General features: G+C 45.1%; 1 long non-coding RNA gene across 1 annotated transcript; it reads right to left on the bottom strand.

Annotated features, from left to right (window-relative positions):
- Positions 1–293: 293 nt before the first annotated feature.
- Positions 294–6,094, bottom strand: LOC119393992 (uncharacterized). Its single transcript, XR_005184028.2, has 3 exons — positions 5,923–6,094; positions 3,259–3,468; positions 294–1,571 (listed from the first exon to the last, which is right to left on the bottom strand). It is a non-coding gene; the product is annotated as an uncharacterized LOC119393992 (long non-coding RNA).
- Between the last annotated feature and the right edge of the window lie 16,796 nt (positions 6,095–22,890).

Raw genomic sequence — 22,890 nt, 5'->3', positions numbered from 1 at the left:
GACGGATGTGTACTTGGTGACGGAGAAACAAGAAAACTTCTTTAGGCAGCACACCTTACAATATATGCATAGGGTCAAAGAGTACATCCTCAGTCAATGAGAACCTTGTTACGAGGTGAAGCACTGAGGGTTCCTTGATGCTTGTAGCTGCCGATATTTCCTTCTGCTCAGCCAAGTTATTTGCTTTCTTCAACAATTAAATTTTATCTTGAATTTCACTGTCACTTCTCAAACGGCAGTCAGAGTGTAACCAAATCTTAGGGAAATCACTCGTGAGTGCATTGCAGCGGCGGCACGCGTATCGAACGAGTGGCGTAAATGATTCCTTGAAGCCAGCAATATTATGTGCTGCTAAACTATCACAGAGAAATGCAAGGAGACAGCCATAGGTCTTGATTTCTCTATCCTGAACTTTGAATGAGATTCCTTTGTCTGACAGTTCATTCACTGTCTGAATAAAATCTTGAAGCAGTTCTGCTTTATCATCTAGTGTTTTCAGGTCGTTCGTATAACCAACAGCAAGGAAAAAATTGAGTTCAGCTGAGACCTGCTTGGGGGAGGAAAGCTGGCAAATATTACATAAAACAGTGTGAGCTTTCCACGCATGCCTCGTTTCATGCCCAAAGGGTTGGCAATTTCTACATCGTCGCAGTATAGAAGCATGCCAAGGCCACTGTCCTGATTATTCAGTATAGCATGGGGCCTGAACCTTAAACAATCACACAGGTCCCTGAGGAAACCATCTTCAGAGATGACAAACTTTTGCTGAAGATGGCTACTTGTTTCTGGATGTTGGTACAAGGTTTCTAAGAGTGTCCTTAGTGATACATAATAACTATGGGAACCATTGGAACTCTTTTTTTAGAAGGTCTAACATATATATTATTACGTTCATACTGACGTTTTCCTGCTTTGTCAGTTAAACCTGATGCGTCTAGCTGAAGGCCCTTGGCGTGGAACATTTCCGAAATGTTTTTGACAACAGCACTGATAGCTTTTTTGCACATATGTGCTCACCCTCCAAAAGCCTGAACAGATCGGAGAGCCTTGCTTCATCATTGAGCACAGACGGCTAAAATTCTGAGACCTCAGTTTCAATGCTCATGTCCTGGTGGACCATTTCACTGTCGCTACTCATCAAATGCTGCTCTTCACTGGCCACGATCAAGATGTGAAATTCATCAAAATGCTGTTTCTAACGGGTAACAGCTGCAAAAGTGACCTTACAAAGGGCACAGGTGTACTTTTTAACAGAACGATGAGCAACCTTTATGTGAGATGGAAAACGACTAAAATAATAAGATGAAAAGTCGCAGTGTACACACTTATGATGTAGCTGGGTCGAGGTGCTTGAACGAAAACTTTCTTCGGCCCCTTGCGTCAGTACAGGGGCGGAAGCACTTCCTGGGTGCCGAACTTCATTGCCTGGTGCACTGTCAAAGAATAATCTTCGACAGATTGCGCAGGCCCTCTTTCTGGGTAAGTTGTGGTGTCTGTTGACCACTGGCCACATATTTGTCTAGCAAAAGACTATTGTGGTGCACTGCAAGATCCAGCTTCCTGCAGACATCCTGTAGAAGCACGAAAATGCAAATCAGTGAGGTCAGGACATTTTTTTTTTCAATGTACAGTGTGTGTCCTAAATCAAATAAAAATTTTGGCTCCAAATGACGGTTTTTATCAAGCCATGAAAAAACTCTGCTTAATATTTGCTATGGGCAATCAATGTTTCTCTGGTGCATGCCGTACACGTATGGTGCACAGTGAATACAGATGAAATACCTCCTCCATATGTTCTATAATTGCATATTTATTAACACTCACGCCAACTGTAATTTCCATGGATGTATTTCAAGGTAAATTTCCTCATTCGTCGGGATTCAGAAAACTGTTCAAGCGATTTGTTTTAATTACCGAATAACTGACAACTAAATAATGCAGCAAAGAGCGAACATCTTTTTTTTTTAATGTGCTGGTGGTTTAAAAAGATTGCAGTGTATTGGTGCATGCATTTCTGACGGGTGCCCTATTACGCCTGGTGCCTCATTCACCTTTTGCAGGTAATAAGAAAGCTGAAGTGCACTTTAAGAATAAATTTATTAACAGCATTTTTAACATGCCCTGACAGGACTGAGAACTGGACAAAAAATATTGTTGGAAGATTTTTTTTTTTCGGCAGTGCGATAGCAGTAGCCTGGACATTTATCACAACATGCTACACTCCTGACAAAGCTTTCGCACTTGCTTTTGAATGCAAACAGCAGCTAAACTTGGTGTCAAAATAATTTCACTCATTTTAACAGCCGGTTTTGCGCAGAATTGCCCTGTGATGAATTCATCTTTAAAGGGCAGTCTCATACTCCAATCTTCATCAATGTCAACAGAAAAAATCATCTAAGTATTCAAGCTGTTCTCTGAGAGGTTTGTTTGCTCCACAAAGCTTTGACCAAGTCTATCAGTTATGAAAGCAAAAGTGTCATGAAATTAGGTACAAAGGTATCCTTCGAAGTACGTAAACAGCACAGATGATAAGGGAGAGCAAATAACACAAGTGCAGACTCGTAATTTAGGTTCATTTTAGAAAAATGGTGGATTAATGTAGTTTTTTTCACTGTCCCTTGTCTGCACTGTTTACTTTCAAAAGATGCACCAACTTCCCTAACAAGCTATTTTACTACATATACCATCACAGTTTGCAATGCTATTACGGTAAGAAACCCCTTGGTAGTACTGAGTAAATTATGGAAATATTTAGGACTGGAATAACTTGAACCGCTGAAGCTTTACTTACTTCACTTACCACGGCACATCAGCATTTTTACTTTCCCTGCATTGTACAGTACTGTATAGAGACAATATGACGAACTCGAATATCCCACTTAGAACACAGCACGTACTCGCACTGCTGTTAAACCGAGAGCGAAAATTCCATCTAGAAGAATGTAAACGCACCTTACATTTGAAAAGGCACAAAAGAATTTCCTCTGGCTTGCCAGTAACCAAACACGAAATAAAAAAGAGCAGCAGCCCAGTGAAAACCTGTCCCCTTTTCAGGTTCTAAGAATGCTGCTAACATAAGCTTCAGCTATCACCAATGCAATGTCTGAAGGGGCTGAACGTAAGAGTGTGTGCATGGAGTGAACATACAAAACCTCCATATGTCAGCACGATTACTTCTTAACGGGCATGACAGTGTGCTGCCAACCTAAAACAAAGCAGTTCAAATTTTGGGGGTTTATACAAATGAATAATACTTACCGTCTTGGGCACCTTCTTAGAGGCTGACGAGAGGTCCATGTGAGGCAGGCGAGTGTCCACAGAGAATGCACCAGCCAATAGGTACTTTGTCATGGCCAGATCAACAAGGCGCTGAAAACCATTGCATTCGCACTCCTTGCAGTGCCCTCTCAGATCGCCGGTGACGTCCGCGGCACCGTCGAACAAGCCATTATTCATGTATGTCTCCACCTGTCAAATTATTCAAGCTCTTGTAAACCACACTCGTAAACAAAACGCACATGTCCCAGCAAGAAACAAATATTAAACACTTTCTTAGCGAGTGCGAGCTGTTACTAAACTCGGCAGAAGTTTTGGTCTTCTAAGACCTAAGCATGACAAGGCTAAAGTGGCAATAGAGCAGCTCGCTGATGACAGTTTCCACAACGGCCATCACTTCCATATTAAAACGGCTGTGCATGGTTGAATTATTTGTCACTCCATAGCCGCCCCCTGTCTACAAACCACACGAATTTTGGACCCTTTGGACCCTTCCTGCACAATCCCCAGGATCGGCCCATCGAGCTTTTTGCGGACGGCTTATGGAGTTACACCTAGCTTAAACAGCTGCGCTGTTAAATGTGACGTGTACAGGGGGAACGTCAATCCGCCTCTTTTATTTTCCTGTGCTGACTCTGCCGTTTTGGTAGGGGTTTAGTAGGGGCCGGGACAACCGGTATTGCCAGAGCTTCCGAGATGAGACGTTTCGCGACTTTTCCGCTAGGGGAGAGCGCATACGCGGGGGCGCCGTGACAAAGGCGGATTCTGCACTATAAGTCACACCCGCCCGAGCGCTGGGCAGCGCTGGGCTGCCCAGTACTCGGGCGTGCGTGACATACAAGTTAGCTGCGCCTCACTCCGGACGAGTAGCTGTTTTGCTTCTATTTCTCTAGCTCCGCGGGCCCCGCCTGCCGATTTCGGACATGTTCTAGCAAAAGGCCTCCATTAAAAAATACTCTTCAAAAATTACCAATATTTTTCCCGTCAAGTTCGAAATGCTTAAAGGAGTCCTGACACAAAAATTTTCGCCCCGCGTTTTTTTGCTGCAATGTGTTGCTGGGGACCTGTTAGTCATAACACGGCACATCGTTTGCTGCAGCGCGCGACAGATAATTAATTACAAGCTCCCCATTACCGACACAGCCTCAGTTTCGGTTTGACAGAGCTCCAAAAACGACAAGCCGCCGGGTGCAACTATCACCACCTAGCGAGTGAAACGCTCGGTCACGTGAGCACACAGAACAGTGACGCATTTCCGCACGGTCTGTCGTCGCCGGGCTCATCGTCGTCTGATGGCGACGATTTTCTTGCGGCGGGGATGGAAGGAATTTTTGACGTGGCGAATCACTTCAGGTTTGACCCGCTGGCGAGGAGCGATTCGTCGGGAAGCGCGTCAAAACAGAAATGGCGGCCACGACGTCATCATAACTTGTACCGGCTGCAACGGTTACGTAGGGGAAGTATGGGGGTCACCTCGGGTCACCTCCGAGGGTGTCGATGCACCAGGTGCGGCCTATAATGCTGGATCGCGCTCGCGAACTTCAAAATTCATATAAAATACCTTCCAAGCTTTATTCACTGTCGATATTTTGCATATGGTACACGCACGTACACGGGAATCGATCCAGCAGGCTATCTCGGCCGCGAAATTTTGTGTCAGTACCCCTTTAAGCTTCCTTTTATTCGTTGTGACTGCCCACTGCGATTGCCTGAGTACGAGGAGAACATATGTCGTCGCTTAGCTTCTTCGCCACATGCTTCACTGCATTGCATGTTTTCAAATGGAACATAAGAAAAAAGTATCTCGCTCACAAGGCTTAAATGGTATGAGAAAAAGTAATATAATATCTGGGGTTTAACGTCCCAAAACCACGATATCATTATGAGAGACGCCATAGTGGAGGGCTCCGGAAATTTTGGCCACCTGGGGTTCTTTAACGTGCACCTAAATCCAAGTACACGGGCCTCAAGCATTTTCGCCTCCATCGAAAATGCAGGCGCCGCGGCCAATGGCAGAAAAGTAACGGCAACAGAGTAGGTGGAACAAGTCGTTGATCCCCATAACGTTGCCATGTTCCACTTAAATGAAGGAAAAATAAAGAAAAAGTGAAGAGACTGCGATTACTGACACTCATATTATTCGCCGAAAAGCCGGATCCACATAAACATTAGGTTTGTTCCAGTAAAAATATGTGGCCGACAAGGACACGCTCTTGCACAAAGACGACCATTAAAAAGTGCGTATCAAGGTTCACCGCCACAATGCGCGAGCAAGGAATAATCCGGTAAAACTGACAACACGAGCGCCGCAGGCGCGACTAAGTTTGTGCTACGTGCACCAATTTGCGCTCGGAAAGGCGAGCGCAAGCACGTCGGGAGCCATCTTGTGACGCCAAGCTCAGCGCTACAGTCCTGTGCTTGAGCGAGCAAACGCAGCGCATGTGTGCAGACTGCCGTCATTCCAGATCACAGCTGAATAGAAGCTGCGGCAGTAAGACAACGTTTCGTCGAAACTTCACTTGCTACGCAAACACAGAAATACAATTAGCAGATTTTGTGCGTGTGACAATGGCGCGAAAACGTGAGCGCCGTTTGCTTGCATCAAAACTGACATATGCTACGATAGTAACAAGTAAAAGCACTTACCTCTCCGTAAAGTCCGTGACGGATGCTAAAGCCAGGCCTCCAGTGCAAACGGAATTTCTCGAGGCGTGGAAAACAAGCCAGATTTTACACACATAGCAGCCGAGTTGCGTTGAAGCACGCATCCGAACAAGAGCTTCGCAGTTGGCGGGTTGGCGCGTTGGCGTCCGATTTCGTCGCTTCCAGAGTTGTGGCGCTACGTTCGATAGCGATGAATTCAACTTCAGCCGATGGAGCCGGTTTTAACAGTTTTAATTTTTTCCATTGCTTATGCCATACTCCGGATATACTGTAGTTATTCTAAACTCTGACACGTCGTATATTTTAGAATAATTGTCGGTCAGTTTGGTTTTGTGCAGGCGGTGTGTAAATGGTCTTCTTTTTATAGCGTGCTATTCAATGCAGAAAACAAACATCGCGCTGAATGTTCTAGTGACAAATGCTATTTCGGCTTTAGCAATCCGTAATCATTGTGAACATTGTGACTTTTATATTGAAATTCTACGCCATTTATAGCTCACCGGCATGCGATTAGATCATTCTTTACCAGGGGGTGTAAGTATAAACAAACTATGCCACCGCGTCGTCGCTTTCGTTCTCGAGAACCATGAAGACTGATTACCCCGCGCTGGTGATCAAATAAAGATTATTGCAAATCTCTCATTCATGTGACATATGGCGAACACAGAACCCTGTTTTCTCTCGCCTGCTGGCATCCCACACTTCGCTTACGCTATAGAATCTTTGTTCAGTAAACATGGACAAGACGGAAGGCGATTTCGCATGCGTTTGTTTTCAACCACGCTTTGTGGCATACGACGTAAAACTAGAGTGTCTCAGACTGCTAAAAAAAAAGAAGCCACCGAGCATGGTCCCTATGTAACTTTGGCACCCATTACGGTCTCTCCATACTTCAAAATTAAAATAACCGAATTCTCATTCTCTGATTATTGCGGAACGAATTTGTCAGTTCTTTCAATGGCAGTTATTCCAATCGCATCGTCCTCGCATATCGCAGGTACGTGTCATGCCACTAACATTATAATTGATGTGATTGGGAAGTAATTAGAATGTTCAGAAAAGATATTGTGCTCTGATGCATTAATTTTTGCGTGATCGACAGTAACCCTCTCGGCTTCGTGCAAAAGCGTGCTGCTCAATACGATGCGAAAATTGATAAATAAACAATAGCAAAAACTGGTGCTTTCAAAAAGAAATTATGGTGCAAATCATGCCTATTTCTACACGAATTGTTGATGTAATGTTCAGCACTGCCTTCCTCTGGCCTGCAAGAAGGTATACAATGGACAGAATGGGTGCTCCTTAAATGTACGCCTGCGATAGCACCACAATGCGTAGGAGTCTGCTCCGGGGTTCCATGTCTGCTCATTCTTGAAAATGTGGCTGCGCTGTCGAATTTCGGCGTACTTCAGTTTCGTATCGTCATGATGACATAGAAGGGAGGATATAGACGTTTAGTTCACCGTCTATATCTCTATTAGATTGGTAAATTTTTTTCTAGACGACACTTCAACTTAGTTAACTTTGTTTCTCTCCACTATCTTCCTCATCTACTCATATTTTCTGTCGTAATTATACTTTAATTGTGTGAGTAAATTTCAGTTTTAGTCTTCACCTCTTTTGTCTCGCTCTTCTCTGTTGGGTGTCTTTGCGTTTGCAAAAGAAACCATGAGCCCAATACTCCTTCCCCCTTTCCAAGCAGACCTAATTGTCCCACTAAGTAAGATTACCTCTCGCTAACTTTTTGCTCTTGCGAAACCTCACGTCGGCGTTTCAATGAAGCGAAAAAAGTTAGCAAGACTATTTTACCGTCAAGTTCGAAATGCTTAGGCTTCCTTTTTATTAGTTGTCACTGCCCACTGCGATTGCCTGAATGCGAGAACATATGTCGTCACTTAGCTTCTTCGCCGCATGCTTCACTGCATTGCATGCTTTCAAGTGTAACAGAAGAAAAAAAGAAGTATCTCGCTCACAAGGCTTAAGTGGAACGGGAAAAAAGTTACGGTAACAGAGTAAGTGGAACAAGTCGTTGATCCACATAACGTTGCTATGTTCCACTTAAATGAAGAAAAAATAAAGAAAAATATGAAGAGACTGCAACTACTGATACCCATATTATTCGTGAAAAAGCCGGATCCACATAAAAATTACGTTCGTTCCAGTAAAAATATGTGGAACGTTAGTTTTATCTGGAACCTATGTGTAACCGGATTAAGAGTGTACTAACACTTCATGTAGTTAGCATTATTAATAGGGCTTCACTTAATCTGTACATATTTTGTACTTCACTCGAACGATTGGCTTCTGTGAAGTTAGTAAACAAGTCGGAAATGCGTCGCATGATGATATCATCTGATTCTTTTAGTGCACCTTGAAGCGGTTTCGAGTTTTTTTTTTTTTTTTGACAAACTCGCATGCGCGAAGCTTTGTTCTTATAGTCATTCTGCAAATTGAGATGTGGCTGTTAGTTCAATGCCCACCCTGTCAGTTCTTTTTTCTTTTCAACTTGTAGGTTGAGCTGTTTTGGCGGCGTGCTGTGGTCAGAAAAAAATGCGGAACAATACTGCGCAGTGCCTTAGCTGTGCCATAAACTTTCTTCTCGAACCGCTTTCATACATGAAAATATAAGCAACGCAAAAATTAGTATTGACAACCTACGGACAAAAAAAAGCGACAAAAAATAAGTAAAGGCGCCTCTTGTCAGGCACCAGTACGCTTCCAAAAGAGCGTTGTTTTGGCTCGCGAAGTGCGAACGGACGTAAACAAAGGCGGCGGAACAATGTTTTGACAGCGTAAAGCTTGCGGTGGCAGCGAATGTCACTGCTGGGATGGGGGGTGATTAATCGTGCCAATATCTGGAATCACTTAGGGCCTCGCCGACGGCTCGGAAGTGGCCGCCCATCAGGCACAGTGGACGCGACGGCGGCGCTGGTATAAGATTCGTCGGGGATGCCGAGATGAGCGCTCGAAGAGGAACGGTTTCAAATCGCGACCCCATCAGCAGCGCCCGAAGGGACCGCAGAACGGCCAGAGAGGAGTGCGCTATCTACGAGCGGAGCCGGCATGAAATGCCGCTGAGCTGATGGCCTCCATATACGCGCCAATCGATGCGACCGAGGACCATCGGCTCCCATACACCGCTTCTCCATTGGCGTGACCCTTAATAGGGGAGCTGGGGATGTGCCACTGTTTTTCGATCGAGTGACCGACAAAGACACAGTTCTTCCGTATAGAATAAAAAAACTAGAGAGAGAGAGAGAGAGAGAGAGAAAACGCGATGAATGTCGGAAGAGTGTGTTGCATCGATGACAAATAATGTGCAACGTCGAGTGGAGTGTTGAAAAGTTGAGAACTTTTCTCGTGCACGGGAGTAGCGCTAGCTTTCATGTTCTCCGCGATAGCTTTGTTGCTGTGGTGTTGCAATGCTGCGCGCAAGGCCACGGCGTACATTTTTCGTGCGGGTTTACCGGAAACTATTTGTAGAAAAATAAATAGGAAGTATACATACCAAGTAAGAAAAAAATTCAACCAGTTCCGCTTCGCGGACACCGATGAAAGAGCGAAGCTGGTGGCGTTCCCTTCGTTGTAGGCTATGCATTTCTATGTTTTGCAAGCCTTTGCGATATGCTGTATCACAACTCTTCATTAAACACTCTTCGTTAAGATTTGAGGCGGTAGTATAGTTTTATTGCATCTAGACCATACCACTCTTATACACAGGTTTACAAAGAATCCTTCGCTTAAGATGTTGCGATCTGTTGTATCACTGCTCTTTATTAAACACTCTTTGTTAAACTTTGAGGTGGTAGTATAGCCAGCACCTTTTATAACCACAAAGTATTGAGTGACAGTGGTGTAAGTGGGGTAACGCGCATGCAATTTGTTGGGCTAACTGTTGCCTCCTTCCTTTTTAGTGGAAGTTGGGTGTAGTGGGACCCACCAGATTTGTGTGCCACATTCCTGTTTATGATTATGATAGTTTTCTGATAAGCCGCACCGTGGGACATACCCCTTTGATGGCGACAGTTTTCTTCTTCATTTTTAGTGGACCAGCGGTGGGTAGTGGGATTTACCCAATTTCTGCGGCGCATACCCGTTTATGATAATGATAGATTTTTGCTACGGGATGAACAGGGAACGATTTGCTAAACAGCTTCGCTGCTAAAAACCACAGAACATACAGAAGAAATCGCACACGTGACCTTTAGTTTCTCTTTTTTTCACCGTTCCTTGGAGTATGTACATCCAACAGGTACAATTATCCGCACTTGCTGAATTTTCGCTTAACGAAGGGCATGGAAAAGAGAATGGGCTGGAGGCGAATGGGAAAAACTGAGTTCTAGCAGTGCTTACTTGCTTGAGAGTGCAAAAAAAACTTGGTAGCAGACTGCTTGCACTCGCCGCAATGTGAAACTAAATTACACTTACTTTTAATATTCATTATACGCTCAGGTAAATGTTGATTTGGACGCCATTTCTAATGTGTCAATCCTCATTCCTGGAATAAGAAATAGGGCTGCAGTGTGTGAAAATAAAAAAAAATACGAATGAGTATGTTTATTATAAGAACATTAAATGAACGAAGCATCCGATATGAAGACGCTGCGGCTGATATACGATGACGGAACTGCTCAAGTGCGACGAAGCGCGTTCAATGAGCAGCGGCAACGATAACTCAGTTTTGTAGCCAAATAATGCATTTGCATTCATGTAACCAAAACAGGTCAGTTAAAAGAGCATCAACTCCAGGAAATTTTTACCCCTAAGGCGAATCACGAATATCAGGAGAATCAGTGAGCACAGACCTTTCCTTGAACTACATAGTCTAGCAATTAGGTTGCATTGCATGAATCTAGGATAATGATTTCTTTTGTCCTATAGAAGTGCAATATATTCAAAATAGTCACTTCACACAGTGCCGCGGCATTTTCAACACAATTTGCCTCTACACGGCGGCCATGTGGTATACGAGACATTTCAAGCTCGGCGTTATATTACAGCAAAAGCAAAATACACTTTTAGAAATCCAACGGAAATCAGTAAAATATAAAACGCACGGCTTAAAGGCAGCTACATGGACACCAGCGTACAGTTACATTTTCTGAGAGAGCGCAAAGTTTTCTACGCACTAGTCAACCTTGAATTTAAGAAACAGAACCGCTGGTATAACCGCAGCATCGTTCAAGTCTGGGCGCTTCAAGCTAAGCGAAATCCGAAATCTAAAAAAAAAGAAAAAGAACGTCCGGTGTATTTGAGCCTTCCGAAGTGGCGATGCCTGCAAATGGCGCTCGTATTTTCCGCAATGGAGCCGCGCTTAAGCGCGCGCCGCGCGGATGGCCACCACAACACTGGAAGGCATCGACTGCAAATGGCCGGAGCCGCGAGCTCTCATGCGTTTCCTCCCTTGACAAGCAGCACTTCCGGGTTGGTCGGGAGAGGGTCGTGAAGGGGGATTTGTGTGCGAGTGGACGCAAGTGTTCTTTAACCGCCCTAGATGCAGCCAGTAATCTGCAAATAGCTTTTTGTTTCGTTACAAATGACAAAGCTCATTAGGAATTAAGGCGTAGACAAACGAGACTATTCTGGGCAAGGCGAGCACTTGAATGGATAGCGGAGAGCGAGCGGAAAGAAGCCATTGGCGTAGTATGACTGTCATGGTCACGCCGAAATGCAACTGGTAACAAAAAAGGATATATATAGTTCTAAGAAGCTTTTTATTTTTTTTTCTTTATTTTTGAGTTCACGAGGTAGAGGCAGTAGCGGATGAAATCAACGCAGATTCTTCGCCCGTAGCTTTTAGCGTTATTTGTTAGGAGGACGAAGTTGATCCGCCGAATTCGTTAATATTAAGGAGCACAAGATGTTGTTTAGCCGGGCTTGTTGCTGCAACGCCGTACTTCTGCAAACAGCGCGAAGACAGGACATAGCTATTAAATGTTCACACATTTCTATGCCGACTCGATGAGAAAACTACCCGTCCGTCTGTCACGTAAGAAGAACCATTGTAAAAAAACATGGCTGATCCCTCTGTCATAGGAATCGGTATAACACGAAAGTGAAACGTGTCTTCACAGACGTAGTTGAGCGTTTATTGCGCATTCTTTCGCTCCAAGGGCGAAGGAATGAATGCTACAGCAACAAATGTAATGTCACGCGAAGAACGGTAAGCAGCTCGAAACTTGCAACGCGCTGCTCAAGCAGAAATGACGCACGGAACGAACCTACACAGGATGAGAGCGAACTAACTGTCACATTTGTAACTTATTTCTGCGTGAGCACCGCGCTCCTTTCGCAAAAGCGGCCGCTGCAGTGAGCCAAGTGAGCTTCGTGCTCTCAACGCGATATGTACAAACCACAGTGATCACGAGATAAGCGCACGCACGAGCGACCACGCCCTCTGGACGCGGGCGCTCGTTGCAACGGCGACGACCTTTCAAGCGCGCTCTTCTACGCTCTTCGAGCCCTTCGTGCAATCTCGCTTGTGATAACGAAAACACGCTGTAACGCCGATCTCTGAGTACCGCCACCAGCAAATGGTGTATATAAATAGCTCGCCGTTAGCACTGTGAAGAACGTACCGTCCGTGGTCGAATCGCTTCGCGCTGCGGAGCGAGGGGTCGTAAGTTCGATTCCCGGTGACAGAACTTTTTCTTCTGGTTTTTTTTTCTTTCCCCATTGTTAGTCTTTATATTTTACAACGTCATTTCCGTGACGGAAATACGTCAGTGGAGCCGTGGTGGACCCCGGCATAAAACACTTTCGTGTTAAAAAAAGAACTGTGTAAAACAAATCTGTGTAAAACAATGTCTAACCTACTAGGCTATAAACACCCTATACGGTTGAGTCCCTCAACAAAACAAAATTTTTGCGGTAACGAAGAAATCTGGCGTCCCCGGCGAACAACTACAGAGTTAAATACATTTGCCCCCTCTCGACATATCCAGCTTTTCATTAAAATGTTTCTGCCCTCTCGACAGCGAAGAGATTTTCAAAAGTACTCCTGCAATAACGAAACCTCCAGGCAGAGATCTGCAGCATTTTTTTTTCAACCAGTGACCTAATTGGGAACCCTGAAGTTCAAAAACTGCAGCACCGCGCATTCGACAACTCGGGCATATACGTTCCCGCCAACAAACATCGGTGCGACCACTGCTGTTTACATTCGGTCGGATGATCATGATATCAACAAGATTTATTTTTTCGCTGAGAATAGTCTTTTGCAAACGCTTCTGTTGGCACCTACGTCGGCACACGACTTTTACAGCGAAAGCTGTTATGAGATCATTTCACCGGCCGTTTTTGGTGCCGTAGTTGTCCGCCGCCGCCGCCGCTGCCGCCGCCGCCGCCGCCGGTGTCCGTAACCAGTATCGCTCGAAATAAGAAAAAAACTAAATAAGAAAAAAATTTCAGGATGGAACGAGGTTCGAACCTGGGCCCTCTGCGTGGGAGCCCAGTATTCAACCTCTGAGCCATGCCGGTGCTTGACACTGCTTTGCAAAAAGGTCCTATACAGGCTTCATGTCGGGAAGGAACCACATTAGCATATGCAATATAGCGTGGTAGAAGAGTAAAATAAGCACCAAGCGTCGCACAACGCGAATTATGTAACCAGGCGTCATACAATGCGAATTGCGCAACGAGCAGGTTGTTGAATGCTTCCAACCCATTACAAAGAGCTCTGCCATAATTCTTCATCGTCATCACGCACATCATTAAAGAAGTACGCATAATGCCTTACATGCGTTTAGCAGGTACCACGGCTGTCTGTAAAATGACGAAAAATGGCACAATGCCTACTGCCCTACTTCTCAAAAATTACAATGACTTATAGCGTAGTGGGTTCCTCGCAAGTGCACTTCTGTTGGTTGCCAAGGAAGCCCATAAGGCTCCCATGATCCATTTCCTCAGGGTCTCAATAAAGTCAATTCTCTCTCTCTCTCGCTCTACGTTTCTCCGGCTAAAGTGTGTTATAAAGCGTGGTGGGACAGTTAAATAACGACCGGGCGTCACACAATATGCATTACGTAACTAGTGGGTCGTTTAAAGCTTCCAACCCATTACAACGGGCGCAACCATGATTATTCATCGTCATCAACCGCCGCATCAACAAACTGCACATAATCGCTTACATATGGTACCTTGCTTCTCCGCAGAACAACGAATAATGTCGCGCTGGGTGCTTCCAAACTTCCCAAAAATTACGCTTTGTGGCGTAGTGGGTACGTTGCTAATGTACCTGTATTAGTAGCCACAGGAGAGTTTATAACGCGCGCTAGAAAAGCCGCTCTTCCAGCTTTCGCTGTGACTGTGCTGCGCTTTCCGCGCAGGCCTGGCGTTTTTTATGTCCTGATCGTGCACGAAGAGTTCAGCGTCGACGCTATCATCGACAGTGTGCGCAAATAATGAGAGTGACGACAAGAGGTGCAAAGGTTCGCAGAGCCTTAGAAGTTCGAGGAACAAAGAGAGGTTCGCAGGGCTACAACGCTGTCATGTGCATCCTTTGTAACTACTAACGTAGCGGAGACAGCTGAGGTAAACAATGGGCGCTGCACCGCGTGATCAAACATGGCGGCATCCAGTCCACGTCGTCAAGAGCGCGCGTAATGTCCTCTCCAGGCCGTGGATTGGAAAGGCTGTCCGCGCATCTGAACGAATATGCGGCCTCTACGCCCTATATCGAACGCAATCTACCCCTGGTACAAAGGTTAAGGATGAGTCAAGATGGCTAATGGCTTCAACTGCGGGCTGTCTTCCCACGCACCTGTGTAGTTTTGGTGGTCTAGTAATCGTGGTTTCTTATAGCCAGGTCGGCGAGCCTCTTCAGAGGCTTGGCTTCGAATCCCACTGTTACCAACACGTAGCCAGGCCGACATGTGGGCGAATAATAGGTTTATTGCAGTTTGCCATGTCGCACAGAAAGGGAGTGTACATAACGGAACATATCACGCGATTACAGCTGATTTCGTAGAAGTGTCGAAGCGATTGGCAGGACGAAGCGTTCGCGCCCCTCTGCCAGTGCTGATCATCATACCAGCGAGTGCTTGCAATCACCTAGAACTATCTGATCATGCTTGTGCATGCGCTCGCGAAACAGCGCTTTGTAAGTGTTAAGTAGTAACGTATGTTTATCGCAACTGATGCGGTCGATAAAACTAATAACGTTTTGATTACCCGTTCAATATTGTGCTGTAAATATCAGTAACTAAAGTGCGTCTGGACAGCGGTCACCATTCGCGTCTATTCCCAAATCATACGGGGTACGGGTATAATCACACAGGTAAAAAATCTCGCACATCTCGTATATATATAGCTACTTGGTACAACGATTGCACTGTTTTGCTTTCGTTTTGCAGTGACTGTAGGGCACAGTTACTCGTTGTGGCAACTCTGCTAAACTGGTTTCTTGCGGCACCGACTCTTTCTTGTTGCACTGTCACATTGTTATACACAAACATACACACGCACCCACGTACGCATGAAGGTATACAAAATGCAAGCGCACGCTTTCCTTCTGAAGTCCTAGCCAAAGAATTCTTGCGCATTGACGCACCCGAAACATTTCGCATAGTGCAACCACTTGCATTGCCGCCGCATGAACAGATATTCATTCGCCACGCATTCTTCGCGTTATGTGTTTCATTTCTGTGGCCGTGCGTCTCAGTTGAGTCGGGGAGTTCTCAATGTTCCCAAGTTTACCCCCAGCCACAATATTTACTCACGCGCGACAGTGCCGAGCCCATTCCGTATCGAAGGCTCCAAGGCATCCGGACCTCTTTCATTCCAATTACCACGCTCTGTTTTCTCGCCGCCGTGCCACCCAGCTTCACTGACCCCTTCCTCTTATACTCCTTCGTTTGTTGACAGTTTATCTGGGATTAAAGGCGAAAGAACAGCGCTGCCACGGAGGCGTACGAAAAGAAAAAGCCAGTAGTCCGCTGATGTTCCTAATTCATTTCCCGTGGAGACGAGGAATCAGCCACGCAGAAATCCGAATTACAGCCAGCGGCGGTCAGTAAAGAAGCCGCTGCCTTAACAAGTAAACAAAGGCAACGTATTAACGTTAACAAGTAAACGAAGACGGCCTACCCCGTGTTTCAAGCGAAGCGCGCTTAACGGCAAGAACTACGCGAAGAACGCGGACGAGACGAGGAGACGACGTCGGCGCGGGCGACGAGCCAAGACAAGACAGAAACGGAAAATCAAGCTTAGTATGGAAAGTCGACGTATAGCCGTATAGCTGCTAGGAAGCCACCGTCAGTTAGCAAATAAGGGGCCCGGCAGACAGAGTAGGACTTTCGTTTCGTGATTTTCATTTCGTACTCTTTGCTGTTTGCAGTCGACAAAAAAAAAAAAAAAAGAAACTGTCTAAAGTTGTGTCGCTCAGTTTACATCGAGTAAATACGATCCTAATCTCTAACCGCTGCTCGGTGCGCACCAAACCTGATTCACGGGTCCATGGAGAGGATTACAAATTTGCCGATCTATCAGACGTACCCGGGAAGCTTTAGATGTTAGATTAATCAACATAACACTACTTTGGGGAACACTTACGGCAAGGCACATCCTCAATGCGCTGAAGCTGCTGCAGTAAAATGTAATTAGCATAATTCATTCTTTTTACGGTACTCTTCTTCTTTCATGGTCACTGATATTCAGTGAACCGTCTGAAGGGGAGAAACATCTACAAAGCAATGAAAAGTGCATATTAAACTGCTTAGAATGGGAAAATCAGCTAATAACGACGAGAGTATCGCATGATTAGGGAAAGTTTACTAGAGCAAGTTGTAAGCATGAGCAGGCTTACAACTGCTCGCTTTGATGGTGTTTACTGTGAAAGGGAAATTACAAAAATAAGGTCCAGACGTAGAGTTAAAGAGCGTTCCCTGCTTTGTTGCGTGTTTGTAGTATTTTTATATCGACGTGCGCTGTGAAGTGTATGCCGCAGTAGAATTGCGTCGAACGGTATAAAATAATGCCGTGTGTTACATGCTGCGCTTGTGGGACTACGAAATAATTTTAAACTCCAGTTCGTCATCGCGTACCTAAATGCACGCGCGTAATCATTCCGGCGTTTAGCCGCCGTCAAAAATTCACATATTTTACTGAACATCACAACCAAATGTGCCGTGCCGCTAGATACCTTATGCTTTCATCCAACCACCATCAGAACTATTGCGCATAGCCAATCAACCGAAACACTTGGTGTTTTACAGAATGATTTACTCCCTATTAAGGCCTCATTGCTAGTAAATAGGTATTACGCTAGCGTACTTAGTAGTGACTGATTAACTAATCACTTCACCATGAGCACAAAAAGAAAGCTTCTGTGAACCTTTTTCAAGAATGGATCAATAATTCTAACGGTTAGTGGAAGAATTTATATCCTTTCGACAATGACAAAAATACAGATATATAACAATTGGATAAAGAAACAGCTCAATCGAGTTGAAACTTTGTAATCAGGAGTGGCACGTGTTATCAATCGTGAATGTGAGGTTCTAATCGTCGTTTATGCCAGAAATCAGACATAGTAGTTGTTTTCGTCGATACAACACCTTTCGACATTTTCTGCTTCTTAGGGGAATGATTATGGTATGAAAGAATGTTTAGCTTCTTCAAATGTGCGGCACAGATGTTTTTCTTATGCGCTATGTTTTGAAGATGCCACGCCTATAGTGCACCTTGAACAATCTTTCAAAATCTGAGGCGCAGGTAATGATATAAAGATAATGCTTTCAGATGGCTATTGTATTGAGGTTTTATGACACTCATCCTTTAAGTCAGTAACAAAAGTCAGGTTGTTCGATAAAAAAAATTACACCATCTCCCACTAAAGGAAACCATGTGGGGATGCGAAGCAGCGCATGGGTAGACTTAGTTTCGTTCATCACGGGCACCTTGCCCGATGTTAACGAGTCCTTGCAAGTGAAGGACACCATGAATTCACTGTCGTTTCTGTTGCTGTTCGCCGTCACGTGATTGCTGAGAGAGTGTAAGGGGGAGAGGCCACAGCGTCTTACCCAGCCCCTTACACAGGCCCGAACGCACTAGCGCGTGCCAGCACACATGGTTTTGTCTGCTTTACGTCAAGCTAGGACAGCATACGGCAGCCCGGGCCCCTAAAGTGCTCTGCGCGTATCATCATCAAGGTGGTCGAAGAACAAGAGGAAGAAGACTTCTCCTTGGCGCGAGCGCGCGCTCAGATGGCTATGCTACACTCACAGCTGTGCGGCTGCATCACGTCGGCGGACGCCACCGCCAGACACAGCCCCGAGCAAAAGCTGCTTCGCATCTAAATATGATTATTCCAGTATCGTTACATTTGATTGCTCCTACTATTGCCATATGCGCGTACAACGCTGGTCGGTATAATTAACTGAATAACCTCGGCCACAAATATCGCGAATCTGTCTCAAAGTTGCTAACGTTAATAAGAACATTGCTAATATTAGCGTGATGCGTAGCAGTAGCGTCCTTCCGAGATGCTCCTAATCGGTTCGCTCAATGGAAACGCACGAAGAAACGTCAACACTGTTCTGCAAACAAGTGCGGCTGTCCGCTGCGCCCACGCGCGAATGAGTAAATCGAATTACACGAAATAAGCTATTTTGCCGTAGCCGCCTTTACGAAACACGTGTTAATGTAATCACGAACACTACACATGCGTACACGTGCCATAAAAATAACTAACAGCCCAAGGTGCCCTTGCAGCAATGCCGCCGAAGCTCGCTAGGCTAGGGAGTCCCCAATGCATAAGCAGAAAAAGTTTGCCCTTTGCAAGAGAATTCGACGAAGCCACGTGCATCCTCGGCGAGAGTCGTAACTGTGGCTGTCTACAACACAAAGTGAAGCGCACAGTCGGTTCAGAGGTGAACAATTAATCTCAACTATAGGAAGTGCTGACGCCGGCATCTTATCCGGGACGCTGTTCCTGCCTTCGGAAATTTACGCTATACGCTTAGACGGCGCAGTGACCGTTGCCAGGAGCCGGGTAATGGATTGTTGCCTCGGGATCATTAAATAGCGACGAAAGACCCGACACACGTGCCACAAAGCATTGCTTGCGTGCTGATGTCGCCAACAAGATCGGAGCATTGAAAGAAACGGGAGAGCGTTATTTCATTTATGTTGTTCATTTTCGATGCGATTCATCTCATCTCAGAGATGCAGCTTCTAAAGTGCCAGAAGAAATGTGGCAGAGTGGCAGCGAAATAACATAACAAGAACACTTGAACGAGTCGTTATGACGCTGTTGTTAATTGTCTGTACCTCCCGCGGGGAAGTCACGCGCATCGAATGACTTCAGCAACGACGAGGAACAAGATAACGTCTTTGTGAAAAAGAACACGCTCATTGACATGGGTGCTCGGTTTTGCGTCCCTTTTTCTCGGGCGCCATTATAGTCGCCGAAGCACGGTTTTCCCACACACGCCACATGTTCTGTTACGAACAAATACAGTTACGAAGTACGCGTGCTGAACTATATGTACACAGCAATGAAAGATTCTGGTGCAAATATTGAAAATTAGGTTACGATATATTACAGCAGAGCTGTTATGGTCGAGGTTCGCCGTGTGTCGTAGATAGAAAATTTATCATTATCAGGAACCGGCCACCGCTCAATGGCTGCCCAAGCATTCTGTACATATGGTTAACAAGAGATGGTTAACCAGCTGGTTAACCATCTATGCTGGTTAAACAGCTCTGCTGTGACTTAGCCTTGCACGACTTAGTTCATGCTGCGCTATTTTTTTGCGGCCTGCCAAGCTTTTGCGACTATGAATATTTGTGACTATGCCAAGCCTTTGTGACTATGAATACACCAAGCTTTTATTAACATTTGAGCTTCACTGTAAACAAAGTCGATTACACATAAAACTTTCGTTGGACACTCATAACATCGTCCTCAAAGGACGGCATCATTACTGATAAAAACATTTCTCTTCCGCTGTAATGCGGGTATATGAGGGAAACCTGAATACCCATGTACAGGATCTGCTTGCGTTTATCTTAGCAATGAAATAAAAGCAGAAAGAAACTAATTTTAGACATGCAACGTGTGGAAAAACTTCGAATTTGTCTTGATCGATAACGCTTCCAAGGACTGCGGTTCTGTTCAACCTCAAAGGGATCGATAAGATGTAATTTTAAGAAGCGGCATGCGCTGCAAAGTTGTTTTCTTATTCACTTCGTGCACCCAGAAAACACGGCGTCGGGCTTCGTATCGTCACAATATCCTTGTATAAACACGAAATGTGGTTTTCAGTGGAATGCGCGAGAAATGTGTGTCGACTACATTAAACTGTGCATATAGAATGCCGCGTGATGCGCAAACGCAAACTCCGCTGAACTTCACAACTTTTTATGCTTCTTTTACTGTCCCTGAATGTGTCGTGCATGTTGCAAACATTTGAAAGACGTTTTGCGAACAGAAGGTCGCAACGCGTTTTTCATTCATTCCTGAAAGACAAACTCCATAATGATACAACCGGGTAAGACACATTTAGGAGAAGGATTAGCAGAAAACGAAATGCTGGAGCGCCAAACTACTTTTTATTTCGCGAGGAGCCTACACTTCTAGCGGGATGAACAGTTAAAGCTTTGCACACCATCCTTTCGCATCTGTATACCCTTCTTCTAAACCTGTCTAACCTAGCTGCACAATTATGGAATTTGTAGTAGCACACCAACTTGCGCAAAAACAAATTATATTGTATGATAGGACGTTGGTTTTGAAGCACATAAATGTCGTAGCAGTTCTCGTGAAAAGTGGTCCAACACACGCGGAAGTGCGACGTGAAAATTATCTACGATTTTCCGAATTTATGAGGCGTTGTCAATTACCACGTCTTTTCGATTATTCTTTGCCTTCTAATAAATTCCCACTCTATCTTCTAACATGATTTTCTTAGTTACTTGTACATACTGCAAACCCAAATTAGTAGCAGGGAATACACAGATAAAGTAGGTGATAGTGCATATTCACCTGTGATGTTTCCTTTAGACAATCACCTGCGATTGCGTCCACTCTTCGAAAACCTGGTCAAAGGGCTAATTTCTATGTTTTATTTAGGCTCGATCAGCTCCATGTGTGGCAGCAAAAGCAACAGAATGTTCAGTTACTTGTGAAGTGTTCACGCGTCTACGATGGCGCAACATGTATTCCCTACGCTATGTGCACCCTCACGCAAAGAACATAATACCTGAAGCTCAGAAACCGTCCTCTACAGACCTGAATAACTGCGGTGTCATTAAGCACCTTCGGAATGATCGAAAATATTCGTGTTTTCTTATTTCCTTCACTTAATCCCCTGCCATCCTTGCCTCTATGCATAGTAGCAAACAGGATGAGCGTCAGGTTGACCTCCCTACATTTACCTTCCCTCCTTCTCCTTATCTATCTCTCTCTATCTCTCTCTCTCACTTAGTGCGCACAACCTTCACGGAACACGTAATTACGTGAGTACCTATCACAGTTTGGTAAATGACATGTACACACAGCAGGCAAGACCTAATACTATGTACCCCTCCAGAAAGGTATAGAGTAGACAATCAGGCACGTGCCTGGTGGACCTCCCCGCTGTCACCATTCGCATTTCATCCCCCCCCCCTCTCTCTCTGCCTGTCCTACAAGTATCGAGAAAACGCTTCTCGTGTGATGCCCGGGCAAATAGTTTATGTTTTTTTATTCGCGTGAAGTTGACCCACCCACCGCTTGGGAAAAGGTTAAACGCGGTACTGCATGTGCTGCCAAAAGACAAGTGAACAGAACGAATAAAATTCGGGAACATCTATATGCACAATGAGTTATATCGTGTTTCCTGCCGCCGTAGACGTCGGTGTACGTCGAGTACTGGTCTCAGATAGCCCAAAAGATAGACCTCCGCAGCTCTCAAAAGTGTTTCGAGGTTTACAGTAAGTCAGAAGGAAAAAACATCTTTGAATAATTTAAATCGCAAGCATAGGAAAGCCGAACCGCGCAATGTTTGCTATCCTAGTCCATAGTATATAGTTTTCACATTTTCATACGCTCAAAGAAGCTTTCGAAGTACGTAATATGAGTAATATGATAATTTCCCGGTTCTTTGAAATAAGCGAAGCCAATTTCGTTCCGCTTTGCAAGGCTGGTTCTGCGCACTTCCTCTCCCGAATTCGTTTATTTTTCTTCCTCTGCAAAGCAGGCCCACCGAATATTGAAGATTCAGATTTCGCAATTACTTTTGTAGAGTGGATGGCGAATGAGAACGTATGCCGGAGAGGCCTTTCTAAGCTGCTCAAGTGTAGCGCTTCAGAGCGCTTTCCCTTTCTCTCTCTCTTTCTCCCCATCCTTGCCCTTTTCTTGAGGGTGGAGGAGGGACGCAGTGGCGGCGTCCTTTTGATCGTTCGGGAATAAGATCACGTCGCTTGCTTTCTTTGAAGAACTATATTATACCGTAATGAGTAAAGCAAGCACTATATGCCACGGAATGAAATCGATTTTTTGGAAGCATTTTCGCTCTGAAGCGCGATATTGTTTTCATGTGACCCCGTCTTGCTATTTGTACTTTGGTATCGTTACACTCTTCTGGAGCTTATCGTAAGAAATTCTTCGTTTCTTAAGCGTGAATTCTCTGCCCTTTGCTAGCCAGTTGCGCCGGCGCCCAGTATGTAGAGATGTATTCTGGGCGGCTCGGGATACCCGGTTTACTTTTGCGGCACCTTGACAATATGGTGATGATGATGATGGGTCATTTTTCATGGCACGTGTCCAATATGCGCCACAAATCTGTCGGCAGGAGAGTGTGGCTGAGGCCTAAACCTCTGCTTCTCCGTTTCCTCAACCAACGCACTTACTTTTTATTCGCTGTGTGTTGCATTCGCCGTTTCTACCATGCGAAAACATCTTGACGAAGGCGCTGGTAAGTATGTCAGACACTTGCTTCGCGTTTGATGACAATCGTCTGCCTCGCT

This window comes from Rhipicephalus sanguineus, chromosome 5 (assembly GCF_013339695.2).
Source record: "Rhipicephalus sanguineus isolate Rsan-2018 chromosome 5, BIME_Rsan_1.4, whole genome shotgun sequence".
Lineage (NCBI taxonomy): Eukaryota > Metazoa > Arthropoda > Arachnida > Ixodida > Ixodidae > Rhipicephalus > Rhipicephalus sanguineus.
This window is presented reverse-complemented; position numbering and strand designations above follow the sequence as displayed.